The 14,344-nt window shown below is 35.1% G+C and overlaps 2 long non-coding RNA genes across 2 annotated transcripts; one reads left to right on the top strand and one right to left on the bottom strand.

Annotated features, from left to right (window-relative positions):
- The first annotated feature begins 1,406 nt into the window (after positions 1 to 1,406).
- On the top strand, positions 1,407 to 2,767 carry LOC112710682 (uncharacterized). Its single transcript, XR_003156949.3, has 4 exons — positions 1,407 to 1,624; positions 1,995 to 2,108; positions 2,241 to 2,373; positions 2,457 to 2,767. It is a non-coding gene; the product is annotated as an uncharacterized lncRNA (long non-coding RNA).
- Positions 2,768 to 2,941: 174 nt separating this feature from the next.
- LOC140175297 (uncharacterized) lies at positions 2,942 to 5,822 on the bottom strand. Its single transcript, XR_011865559.1, has 4 exons — positions 5,176 to 5,822; positions 4,982 to 5,095; positions 4,755 to 4,900; positions 2,942 to 3,172 (listed from the first exon to the last, which is right to left on the bottom strand). It is a non-coding gene; the product is annotated as an uncharacterized lncRNA (long non-coding RNA).
- Between the last annotated feature and the right edge of the window lie 8,522 nt (positions 5,823 to 14,344).

The following is a 14,344-nucleotide window of genomic DNA, read 5'->3' as shown; positions in this document are numbered from 1 at the left end:
GACAAAATATAATATATACAAGGCAGAGTTGGCTTTATATATGATGGGTCTTGAGGCTGGTTTGGGCCAAGTCCAATAGGTTCGGCCCATTGGCCCAATTTTGAGCCAAAATTTTTAAAATTAGTTTCGAAATTCGTATTTTAATTATTTTTACTCTTCTAACTTATCAAATTTAATTTTATAATTTTTTTGAATGATAATTAATTTATTAGTTAATTATTTATTAATTACATAAGGTTTACATAAAACAACAAACCCTAAACCCTAAAGAGTAAACACTATACTCTAAACTCCAAACCCAAAACCTTAAATCCTAAACTCAAACTCTAATCGAGTATAAAGCTAAAGCTTCATATATAGATCTTAATTCCCTCAACCCTAAACCCTACATAGGTCAATATATTCTGTAGTAATATTTTATTTTATTGTAAAGTAACATTATTATTGTTAATTTAAACATTATTATTATTGTTAATTTAAATATTATTATTATTCACCATTGTTTTTATTACTATTGTAGTTATAGTTATTTACTATTATAATTCTTAGGCCCTAAACACTAAAATCCTAAACCCTAATGAGTAAACATTAAATCCTTAATCCTAAACCTTAAACAAACCCTAAAGAGTAAGCACTAAGTGCTAAACCCTTAATACTAAAGAATAAACAATAAATCCTAAACCATATGAGTAAACACTAAACCCTAATTTCCAAGCCTTAAATCTTACACCCTAAACCCAAACCATAATTGAGTATAAAGCTAAAGCTTCGTTATAGATGTTAATTCCCCTAACCCTAAACCTTACATAGGTCAATATATTTTGTAGTGATATTTTATTTTATTATAATTTAAATAATATTGTTGTTAATTTAAACATTATTATTATTATTATTATTATTATTATTATTATTATTATTATTATTATTATTATTATGGTAAATTGTTTACGTTATCAAAATTCAGATTAATGTAGGAGTTACTGTTAATTATAGTGACACAATCTATTTCATCCAGTAGTTATTAATTATATCATAATTGGTGTTTAATTGTGTATTTGAAAACAATGATGGGATAGAACTCACCGTATTATTGTTGTTGTTGTTGTTGTAATTTTTAATTTTTCATGACTAACATTTTTTTCTCAGAATTTCACAAAATGAGAAACACAAGAACGAAAAAAATTGTTTAATCTACTTATTCTATTACAGTTGTTCATATAGATTAGTCATAGCTTTACTTTTCCTTTTGATTTAAATTAGTGTTAATAGAAAATTTTAATTATTATACGCAATTCACTGCGCTTAGGACTGTCTGGACTACATAGTGGGTTTCATGCTGTCTACTTAGACCTTTTTTTCCGATCAAAGGGAGTCCATAAAAACCAAACAAAAAAAAAAAAACAACCACATCCAACTATTTCAACCTAAGTCTACAACGCAGAGTTAAAGAGGCAATGCAATGGAGGGAGTCTGTATAGACTTGCTCCCCTTTCAACTACCTGTCTTTATCCACAATCTCCATCACCCAAAGAAGTCTGCTTCGACGTTTTGTCTCCCACTAAGAAATCTTCTGGATTCTCCCTTATTACGCCATTCTACAACTCCACCACCTACGATTGATTAAGTAAACCATGTCGCTTCACTCGCCCAATATCTCATAATCGTTGTGTTCTTCTCGTCTCCACATCCCTTTCATAGAGAATTGAAATAACAAAACCCTATACGATGTCTAATGGCTCTTTTAGTTTTTTTTCATCAACAATAGCCATTTTCAGTTGCATGTTTGTTTGTATTCTTTCGATTTTTTTTACACTTCCAGCAAACTCTAATTGCACTGTTTCAAAAATTAAACGGATCTCTCCTTCCTTCTTTTTGTTATGACATTAGTAAACTCGAATTGCACTGTTTGAAAAAATAAAACGGGAACCCTCCTTCTTTATTTTTGTTAGAATTTTAGTAGACTCTGAATTCTATTTTCATGCTTTTTGTATTAGGTGCACATGTCTTTCTCCAAAGGTAAGCAACCAGAAACAAGTGGTCAAAGTCACCACCAACAAGACCGTCTATGTTTTTTAGAGTAGGTAATCAGGCCAAGCTCCTTCAAACTGGTAAGCCACAATCCCAAACCCTAATCCTCTCCAAAACTATTTTGCTATGACTTGCTAATCTCTTTCACAAAAAAAAAATAGATTTTCCTACAATGCTCAATATCTTAACCATAGTTGTATGCTGTTGAACAGTCCCTTTCGATCACTCCAGATGCGCTGCTGAACCAGAACACCTACATTAACCTAGTGGTCCCTGATGGAAAGGGTGTCCATATTCAGTGCCACTTGATACTATAGGAAGATGGCAAAATCGCATTGACGCGAGGTTAGTCACAATTCTACCGATTGTACCAAATCACTCAATACTCCATTCTCTTTTTCAAACACAAAGACAACTTTGATTTTTAGGTCCCTATCTTCGATTTTGGTGGACTCGAAATACCTACTAGTCCCACCAGTTCGAAGGACAACCCTCTGAAACTAGAGGCAAGTTCAAGGGTACCAAATGTATCAACAATTCTTCATCCAAAAGGGCTAAAGTCGTTGCCGCAAAATTCAACACCAAATGCCCTTTCTTTGTGATGGACCTAACTGGCCCATATTGTGCTCAACTTGTTAATAAGTCAAACTAACTCCAACTTGTTCTTTTTTTAATATTAATTTTATACGTTGTATGGCTATACTAATTTATACTTATATATGTGCTTTCTGCTTTACTATCTATCTGTTAATAATTTGTTTTTATGTTGCAATCAACCAAATGTGTCGTGTAACACTCTCACTACCAGAATGTCACGCTTCTGGCTGCGCTACTCTGATAGCAAGAAGTATTACGACTACTTTATATACTAAATATTAAAATAGGAGCTTGTGACTCGAAACTGTATCGTTGATTCATTTGAAAACCGAAAATAAATACTTTATCTTAAGAAAAATACAAGTAGGCATAGATTCATAGACTATGCTCCTTACATAATATCTCATAATATAATACACATATAAAACATACAACTCCTATCCCTCTTATAAAACTGTGATAACAAAGACGAGGGAAAAAAATAATCTAATTAATACAACATATAGATCAAACGCACCATAACTCTTCATAATGCTTCGTCCGGTTCCTAAAAAGATAAAGTTGTAGGGGGGTGAGAACCTAACCACATGGTCTCACCACGGAGTTTCAAAGTTGTCATAAGAAGATATTTAATAAGAAAATTGTTTTCAAGCTCAGTGATTATCATTACCTTATGAATCTTTTAAAAACCAATAGGTAATTGTTCAAAACCTTTTTCAAAGAAATAGTGTTTAATCTTTCAGAAATCCAAACATTTCCTTTCTTATAAGAAAAACCCAATCAGAAACTAACCACACAATCAAACAACACAATCATTAATTCAACACCAAAGTTCATTATGAAATGTAACACGCCAGGACAAACACAAGCAAGACAAACAAGGAAAGCACATGTTTAGGTAGCAGTTACAGCAAATAGTTCAAGTAGCAGTTAAGAACAGTTTAGCAATTAGGCAAACCAAAACAAGATCAAACCCAAGCAAAGCATACAAATGCATATGATGCATGCCTATCCTATGGCTGATGAGGCTCATCTGTCGGTTATCCAGCCAACTCGACAAGTCTGAATTGTACTTAGACTATCCCCCGACGTGCATCCCCAAGAGTCTATGCATAGCTTTTTCTCAAATAATCAATATTGCTCAATGGGGGTAACATTCCCGGAAATTTATATAGTGTCCGGTCACACTTACATCGTAGGGTCAACAGAGTATTGAGTTTTCAACATGGTACATGTGGTGGCAAGCTAAGGCACTTAATCCAGGGAGCCTCGTATCTCAGATAATTCAATTTCATAAGCCATATAAATAATCCATTCAACATTCATCAATGTCTAAGTCATTCTTAACATCATTATCATTCATCAATCCATATCTCATTTCCAATTTCCAACTTCATTCAAAATCATATTTCAAAGAAAATCCTCATCATCCTTCTTTCCATTCCATCCATTAACAAATCCCCATTCAAAACATAATCCTTTCTCTGATAAATAAATCAATCTTAAAAACATATAATGTTTAAGAACAAATCTTTTTAATTAAATACTCTAAAAAAAACTTCAAATTTTATAAAATTTTGGCAGCATCTCCTCTAAAACTCGGACATTGCCACCATTTTCGGGTTCCAACAAAACCATTTCTTAAACTCCTTTCAACTCATTTTCAAAATCAGAACAATTTCAATATCTCAAACCATTTTCAATTTAAATTCATTTTTCTACAAATCAAGCTCATTTCTAATATTATAATCCTTTCCAAATTCCAATTTATTTCCAACAAAGTCAACTAACATTTTCTCAAACACTTTCCAACATTTTCAAACCCAAGTCATTCACAAATCTCAAATCATTTTCTGAAGTCAAACTAAATCTAACATCAAATCACTTTTCAATTCTCAAATCATATTTAGTAAACATTCGAATTAGATTTTTAAATTAATCTTTCATTCACTATTCAATATCAATTCAATATTCAGACCTAGCCACAGGCAAGTAAGCAATCACATTCATTCAAGGCAGTTCAGTTCAACTCATAAGACTCCATAATCACCAAAAATATTTACTCGCCTAAATATCAATTTATAACAACCCTTAAGAACTAAAATGAGTTTTAATAAAAATGCCCCTACCTCAAAGTCGAAACTCACAAATCCAAAATGCGTCAAAAACCTTTTTTCCTTGGCCAGCGATAGCAGCAACCGTAACCTCAGCTTTATCCACTTCCGCAACAACCGAAACAGCTTGAATTGTAACATACAATAATCGGAACTCGATCCTAAGGCATTCATGTCACAGGAATCTTAGTAACATATAATAGAATAGTGACCAACAGAGTTCGGAACAAGGGACAGCTTACCAGACTTACGATTAACCGAGAATACGGAGTAGCAACAGCTCCAGTGATGACGCAGCAGCTTGATGTTGCAAGCAACAACCATTGAATTCAGCATGCAAGACTCGGAATTCGACCCTACATTACCAACGTTTCAGAACCTTCAATAATTCATAACAGAATTCCAATTTTCAAAGATTCCAGAATGAAACACTTACCGAGAAGATGGGATTCCACCGGTGGTTACCGGCGGTCAGAACGGCAACGCGAAGCTTCAATGGCGACAAGGCAGCAACGAACGGCGGCGCAACAGCCACCCAAACACGACGACGGCAAGCCCAGCCACTCAACAACCACGACAACACCGCGACACTCCAATGGTGGCGGCAAGGATGGGTTCGTTGACAGAGATTCGACGAAGCTGGCAGCAATGGGCTTCCTCCATACTTGCGAGCACGACGGTGGCGATGGGGTTGACGGGCTTCCTCTCGACGCTGCACTCTGCCTCAGTTCTGGCGAGTGCAACGACGATGACGACCAGACAGCGGCTGCGTGACTATGGCAACAGCGGCGAGGACCCTCCCAGTGGCAGCTCTGCTCTGGCCCAGCGGCGCCTCCTCTCTCTCTCTCTCTCTCTCTCTCTCTCTCTCTCTCTCTCGGGTCTCACTCTTTCTCTCCCCCTCTTCTCCGATCAGCTTCCCCCTTTTCTCTCTTCCTTTTCTTTCCTTTTGATTTTCTTTCTTTTTTTTTGTTCTGTTTGCGTTTCTAGAATAGGAGAAAAGGAAAGGGTAATGGCGGCTGGGAAAAAGAGGGAAAAAGAAAATATTAAAGCTAGGGTTTGTTGTGTAAAAAATTAGGATTTGTATAAAATAAAAATATTAATAAGATAATATGGTTAAGTAATAATTCAAATATAAATTTATTGTCTTTAAAATACCATTTTATTATCAACTTGAGATCTATTTTCGAATAAATACTAATTCAATGAAAATTGATGGTAATTAGATTAATTCTCTTTCATTTATAAAATAAGGTTAAAAATCTATATATTAAAATTAAGGCATATAAATTACTCATTATTTTTCAATTATAAAAATTCTAAATAATAAATAAGAGTTTACTCAATTTTTATATAAAAATATCTAAAATATAGTCTTAAATAAATATAATACATCATAATAATTTATTTAATAACTTTTAAAAATTTAGGGATCTTACATGTCGCACTTGAACCATTTCACTAGTCAAAAGCACCCAATCTAATTTGCACACATTCACATTGAAGTTACAACATGCTACACCAGATACAGTGAAAAAAGAGACAGTAGCTTTAGGGTAAATTTCTGTAGGGTGGTCAGATTTTGTTTGCTTGTGCAACTTCAAGCTCGGACATGTTGGGGTGTTCAAGGTTGTTAACCGCGAACTGGTGACAATCCTTCAAGCTTAAGTGTGAATTCATGTGCTAGAATCCATCCAAATCAAGTCAAAATATATCGGAAAATATGAACTCATCAATTTTTCCACACTTAAATAATAGCATGTTCTCATGCTAAACAAACAAGGAGAATGATCAAAGGGGTAATCAACTTTATTAAATGTAACTATCTATATGCATGCAAGGTATACTATATACTATCTATGTCTATTTATAGTATCTATATGAAATTGGTGAAAACAAACAATCAAATTTCCAAGCAAGTACAGACACTTAGGGCAGAGCAAAGAAATAGTTAAATGCATCCAAAATCTAGAGAATTGATTCAAATTTCAAAATGAAGCAACTTGTAAGAATTCATGATAAGAGGAGTGAAAACATAAAATTGAGTAATTGAACCCTCACTAGGTGTGTATACACTCTAATCACTCGCTGTCTAAGAGTTTAATCACTCAAGTCTCCTCCTAATCATGCTTTCAAGGTTTTGCTTTTCATCTAACAATCAACAACAAGTGAGGCATGAATGCAATTATCATGAGGACTTATTAGGGTTGTAATGGGGTTAGGGCTAAGGGGGGATAGATATGGCTAGGTAGACTAAAATGATTGAATCATTGATTAGTTTAAGTATCCCACTCAACCTATATTAACCTAGTAACAAAGATGTGCAATCCTAACCTTCCATCATTTCTTTTTCACCAACACTCATGTCTGCTTTATCTTTCATATCACATATGCATCTCTTATGCACTTTTCTTTTCTTGGGACAACTTTTGTTCCCTTTTGATTGATGAAGTTTTTTTTTTTAAATAAATGCATATGGTTTAATAGTTCATACATGAATGCTCCCATTTTCTAAAATTTTTAATGGAATGTCCAAATTAAACATTTTCATTCACTATCATTGTTTCCCAAAATTCCCCCATACTTAAATGAAACACGCTCCTCAATCTAAGCTAATCAAGGATACAATCCAAGGTAAATCATGGTTTTCCGCTTAAGGTTGTGATGTGCTAATATCAAGAACAACGGGATAAATGAAGCTCAAAGGGAGTTAACAATGGTAGATGCAAGGGGTAGGCTATATGGGTAAAGTAAGCTTTGAACAAAGATGGCCTCAATCATGCTCAATGCAATTCAAAACATCAATCATTGGAAATAAAGAATCAAGTAAAACAAAGATTACAATCATAGAAGAGATATATCATACAATGAACAAAATTAGTGGTTAAAATGTGTAACCACTCTTTTGAAGCTCAAAAACTCACAAGGTATTTTGTTCTTTACTCTTCTATGTTCCATAAAGAAATCATTCAAGCAAGTTTGAAAATAGTTTTCTCAATCAATTTAATAGAATTTCCTTGATGCAAAATTCTTGAAAATTTTTGTTATTTTTCACCAAAATTATTTCCTATATGTATGTGTATGTTGTAATGGATGCAAAATTTTAAAAATTTGCTAGTTCTCTTCCTAATTTTCAACAAGCAAAAAGTAACATGAACAATTAGGACAAAATTGAACTAGGCACTATGATATTCACATCATCCAATCACAATCCATATCTATGCTATATACCATGCAAAAATGCATAATGCAATAACTATGGATGAGCTAAGATGTATATATATACTGGAATAAAATGCAGTGCGACAATAAAAAACACTCCAAATATCTACAAGAAACATAATGAAAGGAAACAGAAATAAAGTGCAAAGTATTTGGAAAAAGAAGGTTTACGCCCCAATAATGGTGAATTCTCCCCCACACTTAAGCGTTGCACAGTCCTCCATACACGAAGAAAATTCAGGGAGAATGTCTCTAAGTTCCCCCACCTTCGGTTGGCAGATGTGGGGCTCGAGTTTTGTGAAAATCGCCAAATCATTGCATTTTTGGCATCTCCCTCCTCAGTGTCCTCCTCCCCTCTCGGCTCCTCGCCTTTATGTCTCATCCTCACAAAGAATGAATAAAGCATAATTAGGAATCATAGGGCAAGTAGCACAGAAAGGTAAAAGAGGGGGCAAATATATTGTATGCTTCGAGCAAGAAGCAAACAAACAAGTATTTAATTGAGGAGGTTTCTATAGTGGTGTGGTATGATAAAAATTAGCCATGTGTGCATTCCAATTAAGCGCTCGGTTGGAACACACACAACGGCCGGTTAAAACGGCATCTACACAATCAAAAAGTAAGCATGAGTTCCTCAATTAAATAGCCTAAGTTGCAAGCAATAGATGATAATTAATTAAGGACAAGCAAACTTAGACAACTACCACAAGAGTGAATTGAGTTCAGGAATTATTGGATATAAAGTTGTGCAAGTGAAAGAGCAAAATTGGTATAAAATAGCATAACAAACAATAACCAATGCAATAATGATGAGAAACTACCTATTCGTCCTTAAGAATAAGGCAATAATCACATGAGAATGTGCTTGCTACAAAAAAAAGTGACAAGTCTTGATATGAATCAAGTCAAGTCAACTCAAACAAATGTCCATCATTTACAAGGAGCAAATATCTTGTGATGTGATTATATTGACATAAAAACCATGATAAACAAGCAATTCCATTTAATTCTCTAAATTCAATATGTACTTGTTAAAAATTGCACCAAATAAGAGGTAAAAAGTCAATTTCTAAATCAATTTGGTGCTAGTAACTCAAGATAATGAACAAGTACATTATTGAAATTCCAATTCCAAAATAACATCATAATCATTCAAAAGTGAACAATTCTTAATTAGAATGCCAAACAAGAATATAGTCTAACACATATGATCGCGACAACATATGAATTAAACAAAAAGTTCATTCAGGCATTTAAGCAAACACATGGTATGCAGTGTATATATTCATCCAATCCAAGCAAAAATTTAAGCATGAACAACCCATAAGTCAAAAATTGAACACTTGCAACGCAAAAAACAAACAAATGATTAAGCTAACTTAAACTGAATAACCAGAATTAATTAAAGAAGGTAAAAATTAAGCAAGCAACTAAATATAATCAAGAAGATTAAAACAAGAAAATTAAAAAGATGAAGGATAGAAAAGAGAGGGATAGGTAACAGTGGCACGTGTGTTTAGCCGCTGCGAGGCTCACGGCGATGAAACTTCGCCGGAGAAGAGAGGAGAGAGAGTAGAAAGAAAGAAGGAGGGAGAAAAGAGAAAAAAGAAGGAGGAGAGAGAGAGAGAGAGAGAGAGAGAGAGAGAGAGAGAGAAATGGTGGTGTTGGTGGTTTCGGCGGTGGTCGGATGGCGACGGGGTGGTCGCCGGAAGAAGGGATGGGCTGGGTTGAGGGGTGGTAGAAGAAGAAGGAAGAAAAGAAGAAAAGGGGTGGGGATGGCGCAACAGGGCAGCTTCCAAATTATTGCCCAGAACGCGACCCGTGCGTACGCATAAAGATGTATGCGTACGCACACCAGCGAAATGTTGGGGGTGTTCATACGTACAGGGCGTGCGAACGCTACAGGCAGAAAGGGGTGTCAAGACGTGTGCGTGCGCACGGGTCTGTGCGTACACACAGTACACTTTTTTTTTTTGAAAGCAGGTGAAATGACCATGTGTGCGTACGCACAGAATGAAAGCGTGGTGGGGTGCGTGTGCATAGAGGGTACGAGCGCTACGAGCAGTACGCGTGCAAACAGGTGTGCGTATGCACACTGCTGTGCGCACGCACAGATGGGAAAAACAGGGGAAGTGTGCGTACGCACAAAGCTGTGCGCATGCACTGAACTCTATTTCTACAACATTTTTAAAGCCTTTAAGGCACCGACCATGATATCAATCAAAGGTTTTCAATCCCAAAACATATCATTTATAAAAAAACACATGATCAAACATAAAATTTAACTAATTAAACCTAGAATGTAATCAAACTATGCTAATCAAAGTGACAAAATTTAATAAAGAAAACTAAAAGAAAGAAGGGTTGAAAGGATATTACCATGGTGGGGTGTCTCCCACCTAACACTTTAGTTTATAGTTCACAAGTTGAACTTTTGGTTGAAGCTCACATCAAGGAGGCTTGTGCTTTCACCCATCCTTGAGTTGCCAACTATGCTTGCTCTTCAAAAATCTTCCGGGATCCCAAACGAAGTACATTAAGCTCTCAAACAACCTCAAGCAAGAATTTGGGATCCAAAATTGTTTGTTGTAGAGATGTATGCCCAGATCCTACATCTTGGCTTCTCTATTATCTTCTTGTTGACTTTCAGTTGTGCCCTTGGATGCACAACCTTCCCAAGCACCTTTGAAGCACCCACTTGAATGTTGGACTCCTCCAAATTGGACCTTGCACCATTTATGCCTTGAATTCCTTTGACGACCAACACCCATTCTTTCACCATTTAACACTCCAAGAAGCACCTTAAGTTGATAATCCGTTTTCAAGAGAGCAAATTGGTATGGGCCTATGAAGCACATTGAAGATATGGTCACCCACTCAATTTGTCCTTGGGGTGGAGTTATCCTATTAAGCTCTTGCACAATTGCTTCTACTTCATGGATGATCACCTCTTCCTCACCACCCTTTTCAAGCTCCTCCTTATCTACCTCAAACTCAAGAGGGGATGGTTCCTCAAGATCATTGAGGGGGTTGACCAATGTGAATAAAAAATCATTGATGATGCAATCCACTTCTTGATCAAACTCCTTCAATTCTCTATTTACCTCTTCCGGTTCACTAGTTCTACCTTCCTCTTCTTGTTGTGATTCTTGTCCTAGCTCTTCTTCCTTCCCTTATGGCTCCATGTTATCTTTCTCACTACACTCCTTCGTTGCTCCTCCACATTCCTCAAGGGGAATGTCTTGATTGCTTGAGTGTAGCAAGATTAAGCGGTTCACCACTTCGGCTAAGGTGGCCATGAACTCCCCTTGCTTTCTTCAGAATCCTTCTTGCTCTTGGAAGAATGCTTGAAGGTCTTGTTCCTCTTGGGACAAGGGTTGAAAAATTTCACATTGAGGTGAAAGAGAAGGTTCAAAAGTTGGGAGAAAGGTTGTATATATAGGAGGTGTGTCTTGTGGGTGGGGATATTGAGGTGGTGGGTAAGGGTGCGGTAGTTCATATGGTTGGTAACAAGGTGTATAAGTATCTTGATTCTATGGAAGTGTTGGGTGTGGTAGTTGAAGGTTTGATGGTTGGGGTTATGTAGGAGGTATCTTTCATATCTTCGGGATTGATATTAACAAAGAGAAAAGTTTGGCTCATTGTAGTATGAGGAAGGTATTTGCCATGAGTGTTGCTCATACACCATTGGTTCCTCCCTCAATTGATTCTCCCACTCTATGAAGCAATCCCAATTTGAATTCATCATACCTTACAAAATACTCACAACCAAGCTCCAAGCAACACGGGTGATAACTCATAAAGAAAGTAAAAAATTAAAAGCAAAAGGCATCAATAACCAAAAGAAACAAAATCCTAATTAATAGCAAAAATAACCAAATAACCAAAAATTAAGATATTTACACTATTGACATATTTACAACAACCTAAGATATAACACCAATTGCATTCCCGGCAACGGCGCAAAAAACTTGATGCGAGCAAAACCGTCGGTTAAGAATTCCTTCTCGGTAAAGGAGAGAGATAACCTCGTTGCAAGTATAGCTCTCAACCAACAAGTAATGCCCGATCAAAGTTTACAATTTCTAATTAAACCGAGAGTAGTTAAACCTCGGATCGTTCTTCCCTAAGATGCAATTGAAGTGTTACTTCCTTGGTTGTTAAAGCAAAAAAAAAGGAATTTTTCAAGCAATAAATGAAAGATTAAAAGAACTTAAGAAATAAAAGAACAAAGAGATAATCAAAATTGATATTAAAGCAAGTAAAAAGAAAGTAAGATCAAAACTAGTGAAAATGCATAAAAGAAGCCTTGACTTGGGAATGATGATCCAAGGAATCCTATCATTGTCATAACCACAACTTTGGTAATTATCATGAGTCAATCTCGCCGAGTCAACTCCAACCATCGAGGAGTAAGTCAAGCAAGCATAATTGACCTTAATCCATAAGTCCTAACTAACTTACCAAACTAGTTGATAAAAGGCTAGCGTCAATGGAAACAAGAGTCAACTAACTACCCAAGAATTACCACTAAATGTCGGACATTATGACTCTAGTGTCCTACGAACTCAAACCACAAGCCAAGGTGTGAAAATCTACTCAAAATCTAAAGTTGGCATTTTCACAAATACCTTGTGTGCATAAAAGTGAAACATGGAAAGTTGCAAAGAAAATTAAAGAACTATAACCAACTATCAACAAAACCAAACATAAACGAGCAGTCAAACATAAAGAGAGCATGAAACATTAAATTTATCAATCAAAACTCCAAGTAACACAAAATTGTAATTATAAACAAGGTAACTTGAACCAAAGAAAATGAAAATAAAGACAATGTAATTAAAGTAAAATTAAAGATTACTTACAATTAAAAATTATTAAAAGCTTACTATAAAATGCTACATGAGAATGGAAAATGAAACCCTAAGAGAGTAATGCTACACTACTCCTACTCCTACTCCTAATTACTCTCTAAAACTATCTAAGTGAGCTCCCTTGAAATGTGTTGAATCCTCCTTTATATAGCACTCCAATTCAGCCTTCAAGCCTTCCAAAGATGGGCTAAAAGGCCTCAGAAAACGCATTGCACGTGTTTCATTAATGAAATCACGTGTTAGGTCCTGTGCGGATGCACAGATGTGTGTGTCCTCACACTTGGCTGAAAGTTGACATGTGCATATGCACAAATACTTGTGTGTACACATACATGGAAATCCGTTCTCGTACGCACGCAAGCTCGTGCGCACGCACACTCCGCTGTGTGTGCTTTTTCTTATTTTCTTCATGTTTTTTCCTTTGTACATGTTTTCTTCCACTTTTTGCTATTCATTCTTGCTTCCAAAGCTTGAAATCACTCAGCAAACATGTTATGGCATCAAATGAAATAAAAATAAAATTAAATTACTCATTTCAAGCACAAAATTGTATATTTTCACACTTAGAATCAAATTAGGAGCAAAACACAAATGTATGTTATTTTAGTACTTAAGTGTGAATTTATGTGTTAGAATCCATCCAAATCAAGTCAAAATATATTGAAAAATATGGACTCATCACTTACTTACATATTAACGTTAATTTTGTAGAACATAAAATGGTTGCCACATTTTATATAACCAAATTCAGAGTTGATTTTCACGGCACAAACGTATATTTGTTTTTTGTCATAACACAAACGTATATTTGCACATTTTGTTATCAAAACTGATTTTTTTTGTTTAACACTATCTAAATCTCTTTTAACAACGACTGCTTATCCTTTTAGAATGGCATAACAAATTAGCCCATAGCAACTACATTTTGTTTGGTATCTGTAAACAAATATTTTTGTTTATCTCTCTTGCAAAAAACCAACCATGTTCACGATGCTCCAATAAAGCCTAATAATGATTTTGTCACCTTTGTCAATAATCTAATGCTTTATTATTAAGCTAATAAAATCGGACTGCCATTGACCGATTTGCAAATACTAAAAATTCTAGGACAAATTTCACACATCCCATACCACCTGTACGAATTGAAGTATAGCCACACGTTTGGCATATTCGAACTAAGGACCACATTCAACTTTTTCCGTCAAAACGTTCGCGCTTATATACCATTTATGGGTGTTCAAGATTAGAGTCAGTCTGAAATCCTGTTGAACTTAAAGACGTATTTTGTTGAGTTCGAATTTATTATTTTTATCTGATTTTATTTTTGGATCGGATTTGGTTTATATTCTAGATCATCTAGTTCAGCCCCAAAATTATTTTTTATAATAAAAATATATTTTATAGTAAAATTAATAAGATCATATTATATTTTAATATTTTAATTAATATTTTTTATATCAGCATCATGCTCCATTGATTATTTTCCCTCAATGTCCAAGTTCTAATGGGTGC

The sequence above is a fragment of the Arachis hypogaea genome, chromosome 9, assembly GCF_003086295.3.
Source record: "Arachis hypogaea cultivar Tifrunner chromosome 9, arahy.Tifrunner.gnm2.J5K5, whole genome shotgun sequence".
Lineage (NCBI taxonomy): Eukaryota > Viridiplantae > Streptophyta > Magnoliopsida > Fabales > Fabaceae > Arachis > Arachis hypogaea.
The sequence above is the reverse complement of the archived record's forward strand: the minus strand, read 5'-3'. Positions and strand labels throughout refer to the sequence as shown.